This window comes from Sphaerodactylus townsendi, linkage group LG01, assembly GCF_021028975.2.
Source record: "Sphaerodactylus townsendi isolate TG3544 linkage group LG01, MPM_Stown_v2.3, whole genome shotgun sequence".
Lineage (NCBI taxonomy): Eukaryota > Metazoa > Chordata > Lepidosauria > Squamata > Sphaerodactylidae > Sphaerodactylus > Sphaerodactylus townsendi.
In genome coordinates, this window is record NC_059425.1 from 26703035 (window position 1) to 26721469 (window position 18435).

The 18435-nt window shown below is 47.2% G+C and overlaps 1 protein-coding gene across 1 annotated transcript in view; it reads left to right on the top strand.

Annotated features, from left to right (window-relative positions):
* Positions 1–201: 201 nt before the first annotated feature.
* SPTBN2 (spectrin beta, non-erythrocytic 2) overlaps positions 202–18435 on the top strand; it is a 115024-nt gene continuing 96790 nt past the window's right edge. The window contains exon 1 of the mRNA XM_048504517.1: positions 202–423. The gene's annotated coding sequence lies outside the window, so the exon portion shown is untranslated. The remainder of the gene's footprint in view (positions 424–18435) is intronic.

The following is an 18435-nucleotide window of genomic DNA, read 5'->3' on the forward strand; positions in this document are numbered from 1 at the left end:
CTCTTTGGAAAAAGGCCAGGATCGGGGCCACCTCCTTATTGCCCGGGCGGGCGGCACCACCATCCTGGCCCCCACCAGGCGGAGGCAGTGTGTGGGCTTGGCTCCCCCGGTGGTTGCCCGTGAATGGCGGAGCAGGCGCCCAATGGCTGATCCGGCCTCGTGGCTGGGAGGCGGGGGCTTGTTGGCCAGCCGAGCCGGGGCTGGGCAGCCCCATTCCGCAGCCGGGGCTGGTGGGGCTTCGCTATCGAAGGGCGGAGGAGCGGGAGGAGACTGCTCGCTGCCCGGACGCCTCTGGGTCCTTCCCGGCGCCACCTGTGATGCTGACGCTGGAGCAGCGGACCGGGAACGGCGATGCGCGCACAGGGCACACGTTGAGCAGGGGAAGACGCCGGGCGCCTGCAGGAGGAGGAGGAGGAGGAAGAGGTCGGTGGGCTCCGCGGGATCTGGTGGAGGGGAGGGGCTGTTTATTGTCTCCGCGCTTGGGTTGGGATCCCGGCTGCTTCCCCCAGATCCTGCTGCACGGTCGTGGGCAGCTGGTCAATGCGGCACCTGGCCCCGGGCGCCCAGTTTCAACCGACCCTGGTGGCTTCCCCTTCCTCCTCCTCCTCCTCTTCCCTTGGGACCTGTGGCCAGGCCGGGGGACTCTTCGGAGCGAGGGCTGGCGGCGGCTCGGCCGACTGCAGGAGAGGATGCTGAAGGAGGCTGAGCAGCTCCATTTGTGCGCTCTCTCGCCCCCCATGCGTTGCCATGATCGGAGGGCGTGCGCGCGCGCTCGGATAGAGACCCGGGCCGGGAAGAGCCGCTCTGCTCGCTCGGGCACTCCCTGCCTGCGGCGTTAAGTCCCAGATGGCCCCTATTAAAACAAAAAGGACTGTCCCTCCTCCTGTCGGAGCCCCCCCCCCCCCCGGCCCCGCGCCGCCGCATGTAGCAGGCGCTGCAGTGGTCCTCATGTGTTGGTTTAAATAAAGCGTAGAAAGGGAATCGTGCTCCAAAATGTGCTTGGTTTCACTGGGCGGTTCTGGGGTTCCGATCCCCTGCCTGCCCCCATAACCTCGCCTCCTGATTTGGGGGAGCAGATTGCCATTAAAGCGAGAATGCCCGGGGAAACGAAAGGGTATATGCAAATATGGATACTCGGTTTTGTTTTTAGTCGTTATAATTTTCTCCTTCAAGGCTGCTGAGGCGGCAGGGCATTCAGAGGAGGACTGGGGGAGGGGTACATGCCCTGGATTAAGTTAAGCCCTGGCTTCCCAGTGTAGGGGATGGGTGGTCTGTTCATCTCCATTGGCCTCTGCCTGCCAACTCTCTTTCCTGTTCTAGATTCCAGCACGGAGCATATATCTGAATGTTGTCTTTCACTGAGTTAGGCCACTGGTCTGTTCAGCTCAGTATTTTCTAATCTGACTGGCAGAAGCTCTTCAAGGTCTCAAGCAGACAAAGATCTTTCTGAACACCTGCTGCCTTTGATCCTTTTAACTGGAGATGCAAAAAAACTGAACGGAAGGCAGGGCCTTGTGCTTAGGAAGCATGTGATCTTGCCTTGAGTAATTGCCCTGTTTCATCTGGGTTCCTGCCTGTGTGAACGTTTATGTGTGTGTATCTTGGTCTGCGTGTGTAAACAAAATAGTACTTTGCTGTTGTAAAAGAATTTCCCTGTTTCAAAGCAGTAGTTAAGATGATAGATTATGCTGAACTCTTATGACTGCATTTCAGGAAGATGAAAGAGAACCCTGCTTTTATTTAGAAAGGTGCGGAAAGCTTCCTCCACTCCATAGTCTAGTGGGTGGGGGTTATTGTGAGTTAAGGTATAAGGAAAAAGTCAGGTCAGTCTTTGATTTAGAATAGAAAGTATTGTTCTGCAGAACAGGATGTGAAGGATGATGTCATATAACAGTGGTGGCGAACCTATGGCATGGGTGCCAGAGGTGGCACTCAGAGCCCTCTCTGTGGGCACACACAAACAGAGTGCACCCCCCCCCCCACATCTAGGCTGGCCTGGGCCACTGGGCTTGATTATTAGCATTAAACCTAAGATCTAGTTTTGAGGAAGCAGTGTAGGTAACCCTGTTAAACACTGTTAAACCCCACTGATTTTCATGCAAAGAACTAAGAAGAAAAAGAAGAAGAAGAGTTTGGATTTATATCCCCCCTTTCTCTCCTGCAGGAGACTCAAAGGGGCTTACAATCTCCGTGCCCTTCCCCCTTCACAACAAACACCCTGTGAGCTAGGTGGGGCTGAGACAGCTCCGAGAAGCTGTGACTAGCCCAAGGTCACCCAGCTGGCGTGTGTGGGAGTGTACAGGCTAATCTGATTTCCTCAGATAAGCCTCCACAGCTAAGGCGGCAGAGCTGGGAATGAAAACCCGGTTCCTCCAGATTAGATACACAAGCTCTTAACCTCCTACACCACTGCTGTTCCTTTACCTGGGAGTAAGCTCGGTTGCTGGCAATGGGGCTTGCTTCTGAGTAAACCCTCCTAGGGTCGTGATTCATCTATTGGAAGAGTTGCACGGTTGCTTCAAAGCAAAGCCACCGACTACCACCAAGCTTACTCCTGAGTAACACACGCCTCGGAGCCAACCGTTTTTTCTAAACTAAAACCTAAGTATTTAGGTTAAATTGCCATGTTGGCACTTTGCGATAAATAAGTGAGCTGGGTTGCAATTTGGGCACTCGGTCTCGAAAAGGTTCACCATCGCTGTCATATAAAGATAATATAAAGTGAATCTAGCAATACTCCTTCACACGTTGCAAAATCGGCACGGTGGACATGTGAACTATCAACAAATGTGTGCTTGGGAGTTCCATGTTGGGAACTCTGTATCCAGGTGTTTGGGAGCATGATTTGGATCCACTGCTGTACATCTGGGATAACGGGATAAAAAGCTTAGTTCCCCCTCCCCCCACCTGCCTTTCTACCCTGAAATGGCCACAGAGTTAGGCCCATTGAGAAACTTATGTGCGTTTCATAGACAAATGTGAATTTCCCCAACACAACAAAATCAGCTTCCGTTGCCTTTTCAGATTGGGAAAAAGGCAGGGGGTGAGAGGTTTAATATCCTTCTTATGTGCTATAGTCTCAATCTGAATTGGGTCCCCAAGTGCCTTCGTATTAAGCACTCTGGGTAACTGTCAGCCACAGGGTCTTTGTGACATGTGAATAGACTCTAAGATGCTGTGGTTCCTAAAGCAGAAAATCCAAAGGGGACCCCCTCCTCTTGTTTACCAACATGGGGCACAGTTTGGTGTTGGAGATCTCCTGTGCGATTAGAAGGTGCCTGGCCTTGAAACAAAGCCCATCTGGTCAGCGCTTGGCTGGGAGACCTCCTGGGAATCCCATGTGTGCTGCCTTATCTTCCGCGAAGGCAGCAGAGAGGCAGGGAATCAATGGAATAAATAATAAATAACCGGGAGCTTTGCAGAAGCTCCGAGACTCTTACAGGCTTTGGCAAGAGAAGGTTCTGAGGGAGCTGTATGCCTTGGGTGAAATCAGTATTCTTCTTGTCCTGAACCCTTTTTAATGGCACCTAAAATACGTTCCCTAAGGCACCCTCATCTGACTTCATAAATAGGCCACCTCTGTGATCATTTTCAGTGTTCTTATCAATCTTGTCTCCTTTCTTTGGAGAGTTTCCTTCCCCCGGCCCAAATATGTTAGGAAAATTTTTTTGGCGCATAGTTGAAAATTGTCAGACTTTATTGCCTCCCCCCTCTCTTTCTAAGAGAACCCACCCCTTCCACATTCAGGTTCAGACATGTGAGGACCACCACTCCCCCCGCCCCCATGACATAGCAGTTTTTCAAAGTTATGCCTTTGAAATGATCAGTTTTCCTCAATTTGCAAGGAGGGGATGCTCTAATTTATAGTCCCTCTTTTTTTAAATCTTTTCAATCTTTGTAGAACTTGGTCCGTCTGTGTGAAGGACAATAGAAACTCTTGAACAGGAATGAAATATTGGTTGGGGGTATTTTAATTTGAGACTTTGAGACTTAACCATTTCGTATATGAATGCAAGCTTCAAATGTTCAAGTTTTATCTCCCTAGCTTGCCTGGAAGGTGGCAAGAACGCAAGAAAGTCAATATATAGAAACAAGGAGCCTATCAGACCACCTCTTCCTTTGGATGCCTCCTTTAGAGCTGCCCACATGGCCAAAGTGACCATGGGCCTTTTCCATGGTAGGTTCAGTCCTTTGGCTTGGCCTGCCAGAACAAATGAGGAGGACGCCTCTCCCTTTGCCATATTTAGGAAAGCATGCAAGGAAAGGCCTCTTCCAGAGAGCATCTGATAGAGAGCACACTTTTCCCACAGATCTGGGCTTTGCTGATCCTGTGCACAGTGCCGCACCAGGGCTAAACTGCGCCCTGCGTCATGACCACCTGCCCACGCCTCCTCCCTGACTCCCCGCAGCCCCCCACGCCCCATTTACCAGAGCCAGGGAGCCAGCAGGGAGGGCAGGGCTTAGGGGGCATTGCAGCTGCAGGGTGGCTTCTGGGCTGGCTTGCGCCATGGCGTCCTGGCCTCTCTGCAGGGTGGCTTCTGCCCTCCCCAGGGCCTGGGGAGGGCAGGAGCCGGCCTGCGGGGAGGCCGGGAGGAGGGTTGGGCTTGGCGGTGTGAGCCCGGGGACATTGGATACCCCATGTTTCCATTAGCAGTATGCCACTGCCTGTGCATTTTAACTCTTGGGTGTGTTAAGCCTGGTTTTTCCCCCTAAATTGATACATTGTGTGTTTTAATGTGTTTTAATTTATGCCTTTGCCATTTATCGTGTTATCATTCATCACTGTGAGTCCAGGAAGATAAGGTGGAATGGAAAGGTTTGGAATAATCTTTGAGATGGGCTGTTTCGGGTTTTCTGGGCTGTGTGGCCATGGTCTGGTAGTTTTTTCTCCTAACGTCTCGCTTGCATCTATGGCTGGCATCTTCAGAGGCTTGACACAATGAGATGTGTTTCAACAGTTACCTTTGAGGTTGTTAACCATTCTACTGCCTCTTATGATGGAAAAGCTTTGAATTAACGATGCTGTCTGTGTACCTATTCCATTTTAGTGCCATCCTCATTAGTTAAATCTTTCTAAATCCATTGAAGTCAGTGGGCTTAGAAGGGTATAAATTCTGTTTGGGATGACATAATTTGAATCTTATGTATGACATGTTCCAACCGAAATCAAGTGCTAAGACTTAACATGCTCTTACTCAATTCAGCGAGATTTACTCTGTGGTACCTTATTTCTGAGAACTCATGCATAGGACTGGTCTTCAGAGCTTCCGTCCTAAATATACTGTGCATATGTGTTAAATGCTGTCAAGTCGCTTCTGACATGGCATTCCTATGAATTAATGTCCTCTAAAGCGTTCTATCATTAGCAGGCTAGCAGCCTTGCTCAAATGTTGCAAACTGAGTCTGTGGCTTCCTTTATAGAGTCTATCTATCTCTTCCTGGGTCTTCCTCTTTTCTTACTGTCTTCTGTCTTTCCTAGCATTATTGTCTTTTCCAGTAAGTCTTGTCTTCTCATCATGTGACCAAAGTCTGGTAATCCAGTTTAGTAATTTTAGCATCTACGGACAGTTCAGGCTTGATTTGACCTAGAACCCACTGATTTGTCTTTTTGGTGGTCCGCGGTACCCATAAAACTCCCTACTACCACCACATTTAAAATTAATCCATTTTATTATTGTCAGTTTTTTTCCACTGGCCAACTTTCATCCCCATGCAAAGTAATGGGGAACATTACACTATAAATTAACTTGATCTTGCTTGCCAACAAAAATATAATGCTCACTTCAGTTATTTCTAAATAAATGTGTTTAGAAGTATTCTGTACAAGTTCCACTAAATGCCATCTGCCAAACTCAGTGGAGTGTAAAAGTTCTTAACTTTGATGGGGCCCCAGTCATGACAAATTGTTGACTTCCTGCAGGATTTGAAACTGTATCTTCCACCTACAGTTTATTTATTTATTTATTTATTTATTTATTTATTTATTTATTTATTTATTTATTTATTTATTGTTTCGATTTATAAACCGCCCCATCCCCTGGGGGCTCTGGGCGGTGAACAACATTCACATATACAATTAATTAAATCGATAACAACAATATAATACTAAAATCCATTAAAAGCTACTTAAAAACAGCGGTTTGTATCATAATAGGTGCCCTATTATGGCCAATTCAATTAAGATCACCCCAGTAAAAAGAAAAGGGAGGGGTCAGGTTCCTCTCTGGGAGGATAATAGGTGGTAAAGTGCATCAGATTGTATGTGCAAAAAGATGCAGGGGGGGAAGGAGAGGGGGAGGGGGAAGGGGGCGCCACTCAGCGACTGGACACTCCAAAGGCCCGGTGGAACAACTCGGTCTTACAGGCCCTGCGGAACTCACCAAGGTCCCGCAGGGCCCGGACAGCTGGAGGAAGAGTGTTCCACCAGGCTGGGGCCAGGGCCGTAAAGGTCCTGGCCCGTGTGGAGGCCAGCCGCATCATCGAGGGGCCAGGAACCGCCAGCAAATTGGCCTCTGCTGATCGCAGAGGCCGAGTAGGGGCATATGGGGTAATGCGGTCTCTCAGATACGAGGGTCCCAGGCCGCGTAAGGCCTTAAAGGTTGTAAGTTGTAGCTGTTATTCCCACCAAGACTAGGCCAACTAACCAGGGCCTGTTCTGAATAGAGTTTTGACTATCTGGAAGACTCTCTGCTCCAAATGCTTGGGAGTGTGCATCTCTAGTCTTTTCAAAAAGGAACAACGTTTTTCCGCCTCCATGTTCTTGAACGCCATCTGGGAGATAGTGATATCGCAGACAGTGGAGCAGACCCAAGACACTGTGAACATGCCTGCTGCACAAGCTGAAACCAGTTTAACTGTTCTTCCCTTTTCTTAGGGAAGCCATCCAATAGAATTTTCAATATCCTCACTAAACTGCAGCTTCCCCGATTCTTTGGGGGAGATCGCAGCAGTTCAGTTGATAGCGGGTAGCATAAATCAGGCTTGCAACATGAGGACTTGAGTTCATCTCACTATGTAAATTAAATCTGGACTGGATTAAACTGTACTTTCTCACCTTGGTTTTGCTGTTCTCGTTTTCTGCCTCTTTGCACCTCATCCCCCCCAGAATACATTGATGTGGTTGATTCAGGCCTAACTCGTTCCGTGTTGAACATGTGAAAAGCCTCAGTTGAGAAGTTTGTGATTTTGAGATTACATGAGGCAAAGCTGTGTCTGTGTCGCTTGATGTGGCTCTTATGCATGTGTGCATAACCACCATATGTGCAGATCTGCAAAAAAAGGCATCCCGGAGTCTTGTAAAAGGTTGGAGTGCTGGGCTGAGAAAAATAAGTCGAAGCCTTAAATGGAAACCAGACTGAGACCTGGAGTTTGTTTTGAGTGGCATTGGAGGGCAATGCTGATGAAAGCAGTGCCTTTTGTATGCAGAAAGGGTCACTTTTTCACCAGTGAATGAACACAACCTGCCCAGCTTCCAGTGGGTATCCTCTGTTGGGATGTTTTTTAAAACATCAGATGCCGACCTCCAGCAATATTCTATCCCATGAGCATTTCTGAGAGCTGTGAACAAAATCCAGCTGGCTTGTGGGTTGCCCATCTCTTCATTTATCACAACACTAGTTTCAGTCCCTGCCCACAGAAGCAGATTCTGGCCCACAAGCTCCCTGCAAATGATCATTCTAGAAGAGCAGGAGTTAGCGTTGCCCGCCCTCAGGGGTGGGAATGGAGATCTCCTGGAATTACTGTTGGTCTGCAGTCTACAGAGATCAGTTCTGCTGGAGAAAATGGTTTCTTTGGAGAATTGACTTTGGCATTATGTCCTACTGAGGTCCCTCCCGTAAAATGTGCCCCGCCCCAGACTCCACCCCCAAATATCCAGGAATTCGGGGTTGGCAATCCTAGCAGAAATCCATTTGTGCAATGCTTTGTAGAATCATTCCACTGCAGTGCTGATGTCAATTGGAGTAGCTTGCCATAGATTTGCATGGTTAATCACATAGCTCAGGGGTGTCCAACTCTGGCACTTCAGATGTCCATGGACTACAATTCCCATCAGCCACTGATGTCCATGGACTACAATTCCCATCAGCCATTGATGGCATGGCCAATTGGACTACAATTCCCATCAGCCCAGCAGGGGCTAATGGGAATTGTAGTCCATGAACATCTGAAGCGCCAGAGTTGGACACCCCTGACATAGCTGCTTAGAAAAGTGGACTCTTGTCGCATTATATACTCCCCTTTGTTCCATCTCCAACATTTCCAGGAATTTCCCAGCCTAGAGCTGGTGCCAGAATCTTCTTGTTTTCTGGAGCTAAACTCTGATGGACAATGGCTCCAATTAAACACAAAGCTAATGAAATGAACAAGTCCCTATTGAAGATGATGGCTCCACAATCTTGTTGTTGAAATACAGCAGCTTAAAAGTTAAATGTTAAATTGTCAAGAATGTCAGATTGCTTGGAATGTACAAGTAAATGTACAGGATCCAGTTCTAAAGACAGATGGCATCTCTGTGCTAAGCTAATAGACACCAACCACCAAAAAGGATCACTAAATTTTCTGAAATTAAAAAAAATGAAGGACTCTCTTTATGGGGAGGGATCTAAGATTATAGGGAATGAGGTGAGTGACTGGGTCAGCTTCCCAAGGAAAGCGGGACAGAGACCTCAGGGTTTGGTATTGTGTATTGATTCATATCTCTGGCATAGGAGACACTGCATTGTTCTCATTACAATGGAGTACTTGGCGATTCCCCAGTCTTTCTTTTTTATCTGCCATTCCCCTCCCCAGCAGGCAGACAGCTTTTTGCCAGGAATGTTGTTAAATCGATAATTTCTACATTGCTATAGTTTTAAATATACCTATTACCATTAATTTTTAAGAACTGGTAAAAAGCCTGCCAACAGTGTGTATGCTGAGGGGTGGGGGTGGCGTGAAATATAGATCTAGTTATGGTTGGGGAGGTGCAGTAATCACACCTTCCTATCTATCTTTCCCCCAAAAATGCTTTGGGCATTGTCTTCAAAAGTCAGCATGGTATTGTTGGACTGTCAGGCTAGAACCTGGGGCAAGAAGGTTGGAATCCCTGTTCTTCCATGGAAACCTTGCCGGGTGACCTTATGCATGTCACAGTCTCTCAATTTGACCTACCCCGCAAGGCTGTTGTGAAGATAAGCTGGAGGAGGGAGGGAGAATTATGTGATGATGAGGCACTTCGGGTCCGGAAAAGGCGGAAAAGCAGGATACAAATTTAAAAACTAACAATAACAATCGTCTTGGGAAAGGTGACCAAAGCACGTTGGGAAAATATTTCCATGGAGCCAGGGAATACCTGGAGTGAGGACAGCTGGAGGATGGTATCTTGTGGTTGCCTGAAAAAGAACTGCTGCTGCTGTGGGGGGTGGGGGTGGGGGTGGGAGAGGCGGGGAGATGGAGGGGAAAAAACCCCCGGAGTGGCAGCAACCTGTCACAGATACTCAGTTTCTTTTTTAAAAAAAGGCCTTATGGCTGTAAAGCTGAGCTTAAAGGCACATAGGCAATTCTGGATGACATCTCGAAAGGCAGACGGGAGGTTGCTAAGTTAGATTAGTAACACAGATGTGACCACGGTAGTCATGTTGGACATCGTTGCCTTGAGGCTGCCAAGCATGGGGTGCAGATGGGAGGTGGCGATAGCCGCCCCCCCCCCCCAATGGAGCTGTGCGGTTTCTAAACACCTCTGTAATACCCTCCCCTCTATACAAATGGACTGACTCGGGGAGGATTTCCCCTGGCTCCGTTCCTCCTTGGCTGCCTGAGACAGAATCTTCTCTTTCCCCCTTTGTCTCCCACCCCCACTCCCCTTCCCTTCCCCTTGCCTGCGCTGCTAAACCAAGCAGCCTTAGCTCCAGCCCCTTCTCTTGCTGCTTGTATCCATCAGGCCCTGGGGGTAGATTGGTTTGCCATACAAGCATAAAGTGGATTTGTCTTCCCCCTTCCTCTTTGCAGGTAGCTTAGAGCAAAATAGAGGGGAGGGGATCTGTCCCTGCTGTTGGCACATAGTGGATGGATACAGGCTGGACTGCTGGGTATGGTATCCGCTGCTGATGGGGTTGAAGGTGGTGTGTGAATAAGGCTTGTGTTCTGCTTCGCCCTCCTCTGAATCTCCCTCCCCGCTGTGTTTTTATGTGTGCACTGATGTCTGGAAGGGAAATGATGCCTTCCTTGTCGGTTCATATGACTGCTTCTTTAGGTGTGTGCTGCATGTTTGACTGTGATTTCTGTATGCATATGTGCCTACTCCACAAATCATTCTCTGGGCTTGGATAGCTGTCTGCCCAAGAGAGTGCCTGCTTGTTTTGTGTATCAGTGTTCGGGTCTCATGTGTGTGATTCAGGTTTCTCTGTTTCTCTGTTAATGTAGTTCCTTTTCAAAAATCTCTATATTCTTATTCTTACTTGGTGCATGCAGGATTCTCTTTAGAGTGTTTATGTATGCAGCCATGTGCATTGATATGGGGGCAAGCCCATGATACACACATGGGCTATAATATGCTTTTGTGCTGTATGTTTTGAAGAAGGAGGAAGAAGAGGAAGATTTATATCCCTGTAAGGAGACTCAAAGGGGCTTACAAACTCCTTTCCCTTCCCTCCCCGCCCCACAACAAACACCCTGTGAGTGGGTGGAGCTGAGAGAGCTCCGAAGAACTGTGACTAGCCCAACATCACCCAGATGGCATGTGTTGGAGTACACAGACGAATCTAGTTCCCCAGATAAGCCTCCACAGCTCAAGTGGCAGAGTGGGGAATCAAACCCGGTTCTACAGATTAGAGTGCACCTGCTCTTAACCACTACACCACGCTGGCTCTGCTAATTTAATTCCTGGTTTTTGTTAATTCAGTTCCTGAGAAAACATTATTCCTGAGAAAACCTTAAATGGCCCATCTCCCGATGCCATCCTTAACAGAGCCCAAAGTCTGTCTCCTAAGACTGTCTCATTTACCCTTATGGTCGGGTTGCTTGTGTCTGTGAGGTGCGAGCATGTTGCGTCATGTGGTAGGAATCAGCTGTAACTGAGGTGCATGTCTATAAACAGGAGTTCTCCATGCACCATTGTAACATAAGAGGGATGGCTCCTGACAGAGTTCCACATTTTTGTCCAGTCTCATTGATGTTTTTGAGTCACCTGTATGAGATGGACTGGGGGCGGGGGGGAGTGATTCAACTTGAGTTTTATTTGTGGGGGAAGGGCGCTGCAAAGTTTGCAGAGATCTCAGAGTTCACACTTGTGGTGTGAACATATCGTGCTTTCTTGGCCTGCAATTCTGTTTGGCCCCTGGGCTGTTAATGGCTCTCAATCCAATCAGTGCAGGGATTAAGTCTTCATGGCATTAGTGGAGCAGTGGAGGGGGAGTGAGGGATCTTAGTGGTTCTTTCTTTGGTATAGCCAATAGGGAGAGTGTGCTTAGACTGTGTTGAATTTCTAAAATGAGAGGTTCTCAGACTTATACAACCCAGACCCTTTTGCCTACAAGATATGCCCTGTAATCCTAAAACATGGGTGGGTATGTAGTAGTTATCAAGGAGAAAAGTTCTAGAGTTGAGCTCTGATGCTGAAAAATGGGTTCTAGGGCTACCAGAGGCGGAGCGAGGGGAAATTGCGCCCGGGGTGCGTGCCCTGTGCCCCTGTCACAGCACCTCCTGTCCCGGAACGCCCCCTCCACAGCCTGGCCACGCCTCTGTCACAGCTCCATCTGGGGCATCACCCCTCCCCCCGCCCTGTGGGCGCTACACTACTGAGGGCTACGTCTTGGCTCAGAGGAAGACCTGAGCATACAGGGGCCACACATGTTATCAGCTCATGATATCCTAGAAATGTCTGCCCAGAAGTAACTTTTCTGGAGCTGGGAAGGAGGCAGAAAATGTGGGGGGGGGGGGGCGGGCGGGGAGAGATCCTTCAATAAGTCAGATTAGTTGTATCAGTCAGGACACAAATGTGTTAAACCTGGTTTTCAATTTTCTCAACATTACAAGTCCTAATTTTAAAAAAATAAGCAGGATTCTAGCCTTCATGGTTGTCGAGGAAAATGTTTTTGGAAAAGTGCAGTTAGGTTGTGCTTGCCGAGTTAGAGTCCTTAAGAGTATGAGCTCCCTTTATTGCGTTGGCACTAAGAATAAACTGGTCAATTGGCCCAAGTAATCTGTAGATTAACTACTCTGATGCTCCTGTATTTGGCACTGGGCCCTTGCTGACTGCTTTCCCCCACCTCCACCCCCGGCCCCAGTGGCTGGCATCAAGAGCGTGTGAGGAGTTGCACATTGCTCACCTGTGTTATGTGTCAGCAGAGCAGTGTAAATGTTTCTTACTGCTGTTTTTACTAACTCTTGTGTTAAGAGAACCAGTGCATGAAAGTTTGCAAGGCTGCATCCGCATGTAGGAAGGCATAGAGAAAGTATACCTGTGCTGTTCATAGATGCTTTACATGTAAGAGTAAATGCCTTGAACTCTTCCCCTCCCACTGCCTGGAGAGCATTCAGTGAAGGCGAGGGATGCTTATGCCAGAAATATTTTCTGCTCCGATTTTGCAAGAACACAGTCCTTCTTTCTATGATAGATGGCGGTATCCTGGGAAGGGAATGGAGCAGATTCTGTCTGGCAATATATAAACAAGCAGTCTGGGCTCAGGGGTACCTTCTCCTGAAAAAGAAAGCTGTGCTCCTGGAGTCCCTGTTTCTGTGCTTTCATATATGGTTGCCAACGCCGGCTTGGGAAATTCTTGGTGCTAGGTGGAGGTGGACTTTTGAAAAGAAGGTGAACTCAGCAGAGATGTGAATCCAGAGAGCACGCTCTCCAAAGTTGCCATTTCCTTCAGAGGAACTGATCTAGATCAGAGGCATAGCAAGGGGGGAAAGCGCCCGGTGCACTGGTGCATCCTCTGCCCCCCCGCCCCGCAATGCCCCCGCCACGCCCCTGGAATGTCCTCGCCGCACCCACACAGGGGTGCGCGCCCAGTGCGTTGTGCACCCCCCATCCCCTTGGAACTATGCCTCTGATCTAGATAGTCTCAAGATTGGTTCCAGTTCTAGGAGAATGCCAGGTTTCACCTGGAGGTTGGCAACCGTACTTCCATCACTTTGAGGGAAACTGGCACAGAAATTAAAGCATAGCCAGTGATTCTTAAACAAAATTACTCTGTTCAGCTGGTTGAATCCATTACTCTTCCCCTGCGTATCTGCCAAAGAGGAGCAGCAATGGCGTAGTGGTTAAGAGCAGGTGCATTCTAATATGGAGGAACCTGGTTTGACTCCCCGCTTTGCTGCTTGAGCTGGGGAGGCTTATCTGAGGAATTCATATTAGCCTGGGCATTCCCACACACGCCAGCTGGGTGACCTTGGGCTAGTCTCAGCTTTGCGGAGCTCTCTCAGCCCCACCTACCTCACAGGGTGTTTGTTGTGAGTGGGGAAGGGCAAGGAGATTGTAAACCCCTTTGAGTCTCCTACAGGAGAGAAAGGGGGGAATATAAATCCAAATCCTTCTTCTTCTTCTTGTGCAATGGTACAAGTTAGGAGGTTTGTGGGAACATATGCATTCACGGGCCTCAGTTTCTGCACAAGGCTACAGTGAAATAACTCTCTGACCTTTGAGGGGTTCTCCTTCCAAGCCCTCTAGGACCACAGTCTCCCGTTTCAACTGTTCACTCAGTGCACATGGCTCTTTGGGAAACCAGTGTTTCCTCTTTGCCTTTATCCTTGTTTCCCTCAAGCAGGGTTGGACCAGGCCTAGAGCCCCCAGGAGACTGAACTGCTATTGCTGTCAAGTGACCTGGTTTGGCTGCTTGACCTGTATGTGACATACTGTCTGTCAAAGGGAGCCTGAGGCGCTGGGGCTATGATCCAAATCTTCTCTTCAAAGGGGTATCAGCTGGCAATGACCTGCCTCCCCCAGCATATCCCTCCAAGCCAGCAGATATTTCTGGAGTGATAGTATTAGCAGAGGAAAAGCAGATATAGTTTTAGAGAGAGGTAGTTGGTTAGGACCAAGCAAAAATCACAAAGTAGCATGTGAGTTTCCTAGTTCATCAGAGCTATTCTTTCTTTGTCAGATAAATAAATTGGGGGGGGGGAGGGGAGATGTTGCTGATCACAACAGGAGCCACTGTCTGCAGTTTATCGCCATCTTAAGAAGGAACGGAGGAGGCATTTAGCGGACTTAATTAGGTTAGACTGTGTCTGTTTCAAAAAAGATCTCTGGTTACAGCAAAGCATGCTGGGATGAAACCAGCAATTATTCACATCAGCCTGTGGATAAAACCAGAACTTGTGGGCCATATGAACATATGAAGCTGCCTTAAAGCCCTTCAATTTCATCACAGGCATTTCTGGCAGGGGATATCCAGATAAAAACTTTTTTTCCTGATCCTTTCTAGTTACCTGAAATCCTAACAGGACAAGATGCAGCCTGGTCCCCTAGGCCAGGGGTCTGCAACCTGCGGCTCCAGAGCCGCATGCGGCTCTTTCAGCCTTATACTGTGGCTCCGCATGGCCTGGAGGTCGGAGGGTAGTGTGGGCGTGTCCCTCCAGCCCTCCAGAGCAGCGCTGGAAGGAAAGGAGAGTGGAGGGGCTGAACCGGAGCTGGCTCTCCGGCTCGGTAGATCTTCAGGGCCTGTGAAAAACGGGTCCAAAAGGTTCTTTGGGTGGTAAAGGTTGCCGACTCCTGCCCTAGGCATTCAGAGTAAACACTGTATTAGCAAACTTGGACATTGAGATGGCCTATTTGGTCTATTGAATCAAAAGAATAATAATTACTAAGCGCCGTCAAGTTGGAACTGACTTATGATGATTCATCATGGGGTTTTCAAAACAAAAGCTAAGCAGAGGTGGTTTGCCAGTGCTCTTCTCTGCTGATCAAACCTGGTCTTTGTTGGTCTTCAATCCAAATACTAATAATGGATGACGCTACTTAGCTACCAAGTTCTGATGAGTTCGGGCTAGTCTGAACTATTCAGACTGCTGTCAAAAGAATGCAAGTAGTATTTGGGGCTGAACTGAAATGAGGATGAGGCATTTTACATCCTATGAGAAGAGATCTCCACTTTGGTCATTTTTTAGGGAGTGAGCGAACAGAGATTTTTAAAAGTATCTTTAAAATGGTGGTTTGGAGAAGATGACCCGGTGGAGGTGATCTCCGGTGTGACTCTCAAAATGGTTCTTCCCTATTAGCGAATCCATTGCCAAGAGAGGAGGATGGATTATAATTCTTCATGAAAAGTGATTCCCCACCTCCCACCCCAGAAGTGTTCCTTTGGAAAAAAAAAAAAAACTTCACACCCTCTGAAATAGCAACTGTTTCTAAGGGAAATGTACCCTGCAAGAATTTTGTTACAACTCTAGTAGTGTACTTCACCCCACCCTTTTTGGCAAAGTTTTAACGTGACAGATGCTGAAAGGCCTGGATGGCAGATTTCTTGTTAGGGCTGTGCTTGAAGCTTGGTTGCGTGATACATGTGCCTGCCACCTGAGCTTCTTTTGTGATATATGCAAGTCATCAGTAGGTTCGCCTTGGTAAATTTGTGCTGCAACAGCTTTGGGTATCCAAATCTCTGTCTGCACTAATCAGTTGACAATTCTTGGGTCTCCAATTCATCACTATACTATAATGGGTTTTTGGTATAGCTCTACATTTCAGTGGAGTAGCTGTCTTAGTCTGTTGTCAACTCCAGATTGGGAAATTCCTAGAGATTTGGAGTGTAGCTTGCAGAGGGGAGGGATTTCAGCAGAGCATAAAGCCATGGAGTCCCCCCTCCACAGTCGTCATTTTTTCCCCAGAGGATCTCTGTTGTTGGGAGATCAGCTGTGAGTCCTGGGGTCTCCAGGTCCCACCTGAAGGTTGACAGCCACAGGAGCAACCTCCCTCTCAAAGAACCTTGCAGCACCTTGAAGGCTGCACGTTTTTGCTCACCTCATCAGGTGCTGAAAGTCAAACCTCAGTGTGTTGATTTTTATATAGAATCTCACATACAGAGATTAAGAATTGTGAAAAGAGGGTTAAAAGGCCAAGAAATGTCCCATCTCTCCCCCTAAAGGCCATTTAGTCCACCCCTTTTCTCAGTTTAGGAAATCCCAAACTAGATCATTCTTCACAGAAGACTGCCCATCATCAGCCAGAAGACCGGGGTAGACCTCTACCCTCAAACTGTTTTTATTGTTAGAAAGTTTATTATATAAAAATACATACACACATAACTATTGGCTGAAATTTCACTTCAGGCATTTGATTAAATAGGCTACAAAATATATGTTCTGGGGTTAAAATGGAGCCCTGTGGTGCAGAGTGGTGAGCTGCAGCACTGAAGTAAAAACTCTGCTTACAACCTGAGTTCAGTCCTGACAGAAGATGGTTTCCAGTTTCCAGTTCAAGATTGCCCTAGCCTTCCATTCTTCCAAGGCTGGTAAAATGAGTACCCAGCTTGGTAAAGATGAAATGTAAATGACTGGGGAAGACCAACCACCCCGTAAACATAATCTGCCTAGTAAACATCATGATCTACTGTCACACCCTGGATCACTATTGACTTGGCGCTTGTGCAGAGGACTGACTACCTTTACCTAAGATGCTACAAGACTCTTTCTAGTATAGTTCTGCAGGGTTACATAAATCAACTGAGATTTCATGGCCCTCCAAAAAAGGCTGTGGACTGGCATACCTGAAGGTTTGTCTTCTTTCTTACAAACCCAGCTGCTTCGCGTTCCCTCTCTTGTACACCTCCCTGGCTTCTTCAAGTGCCCCAACCTTCTGGGATCAGGCAGTGGAAACCTGGGAAAGGGTCTTCTTGGTCTTGGCCCCAAAACTCTGGAACTCTCTCCCCAGAGAGACTCATCTGTTGCAGTCTTTCTGCCAGAGGACAAATACTGTTTTATTTAGTCTGATGTTACCTCAGTAATTCCCTCCTTCCTGCTCTGTGTTTTAATTGTTGTTTTTATGTTTTTGTATGTGTATTTTAGCTTGGCTTAAATTGTTTTAATCATATGTTTCGGTTGGTTTTAATAGTTTTTCAGGTGTGTTTTAATTCTGTGAGCTTTTAATCTTTTAGCTGCTATTGTAGCCCTGAGGAGTGGATAAAGGTGGGCTGTAAAGTTTGTAATTAAATATCTGAAAATTTCTTTCAACTTCTGAAGGCATGTCAACACTTCCATCAGGTTCATATCTTTTTAAAAACTAGTCCAAACAGTTGCTTTTCTAGCAAGCATTTTCACAACTTGAGTTCTCTCTCTGTGTGTGTGTGTGTGTGTGTGTTTCATAAGGAAGCTGAGAACCATCCATTTTAGAAGATGCTTGAAATATAAGCCCTACTCCAAAAATAAGCCCTAGTTACAGATTCCCCAGTGCAGCTGATTGGTCACATGGGGGGGGGCACAAAATCATGGAAAAATACTGAAAATAAGCCCTAATGCATCCTTTGGAGCAAAAAAATTTATAGGACCCTGTGTTATTTTCGGGGAAATACAGTAGGAGTGGATTGATAAATGACTACCTCAGCTACAGTGAGAAAGCTGTACCTCACACCTCACGAGGCAGGGTATACTGTATCCATGAATGTGTGGTGATACATATTTCCCTCTAGAGGGGTATTTGGGTATGATATATATCTTCCAAAAATTATCAGCTAAAGTCTGGTTGTTTAGCTCAGATAGATATATGAAATTGGCTTCTTGAATTGTTGATAGGCCCTTTGCTTCTTGGCCTGCATCCTTCAGGCCGCTGAAGCTCTTTTTTCTTCTCTATCTTTCTGACAGCCACCCATATTGTTCTGTTTCCAAATACCGTGAGAAACATTTCCCTCAGCCAGACTGATTTATTCTTTCTCCAAGAGTGTCAGGGCAGTATATGATTAACACCCCACCCCCATTTTGTTCTTACAGGCTGAGTGACAGTGACTGGCTTGATGGCAGTTTACGGTGCAGTGGAGATTTGAACCCAGATACGCTAGGTCCTAGTCTGACACCTTTAACTACATTACCACTCAGCTCTGTCTTTTTGTTTGCCATGCAGAAGAAGTGTTTATCACTTGTTTTATTGTTGACAGCTTTCTGTACCCTGATGGAATCTTTGTGGATATTCCATGACATCACAGGAGCTCAGAAAGATATAGAAAGAGCCTAGAGACAGGCAATAGGTATACAAGTCTGACTTTGGCTTCATCTCTCTACCTAACGTTAAATGGGCTGACTTGTGCCAAGACATGAAGCAATAAAACCAGGCCACCTGAAGGCAAGGGAGGAGACATTTTGGTTTTGTCTGTCCATTTTTAATTAATTTTATGATGTACTTTTAGGAAATTTTGTTTTTATGTGTTAAGTGCCTTGATTGGGCAGAAAGTCTGAGTTTAAATAAAACCACTAAGAAAGATAATGGTGTCTACAGAAGGGACTCCTCAGGTATGCAGACCATATTACTCT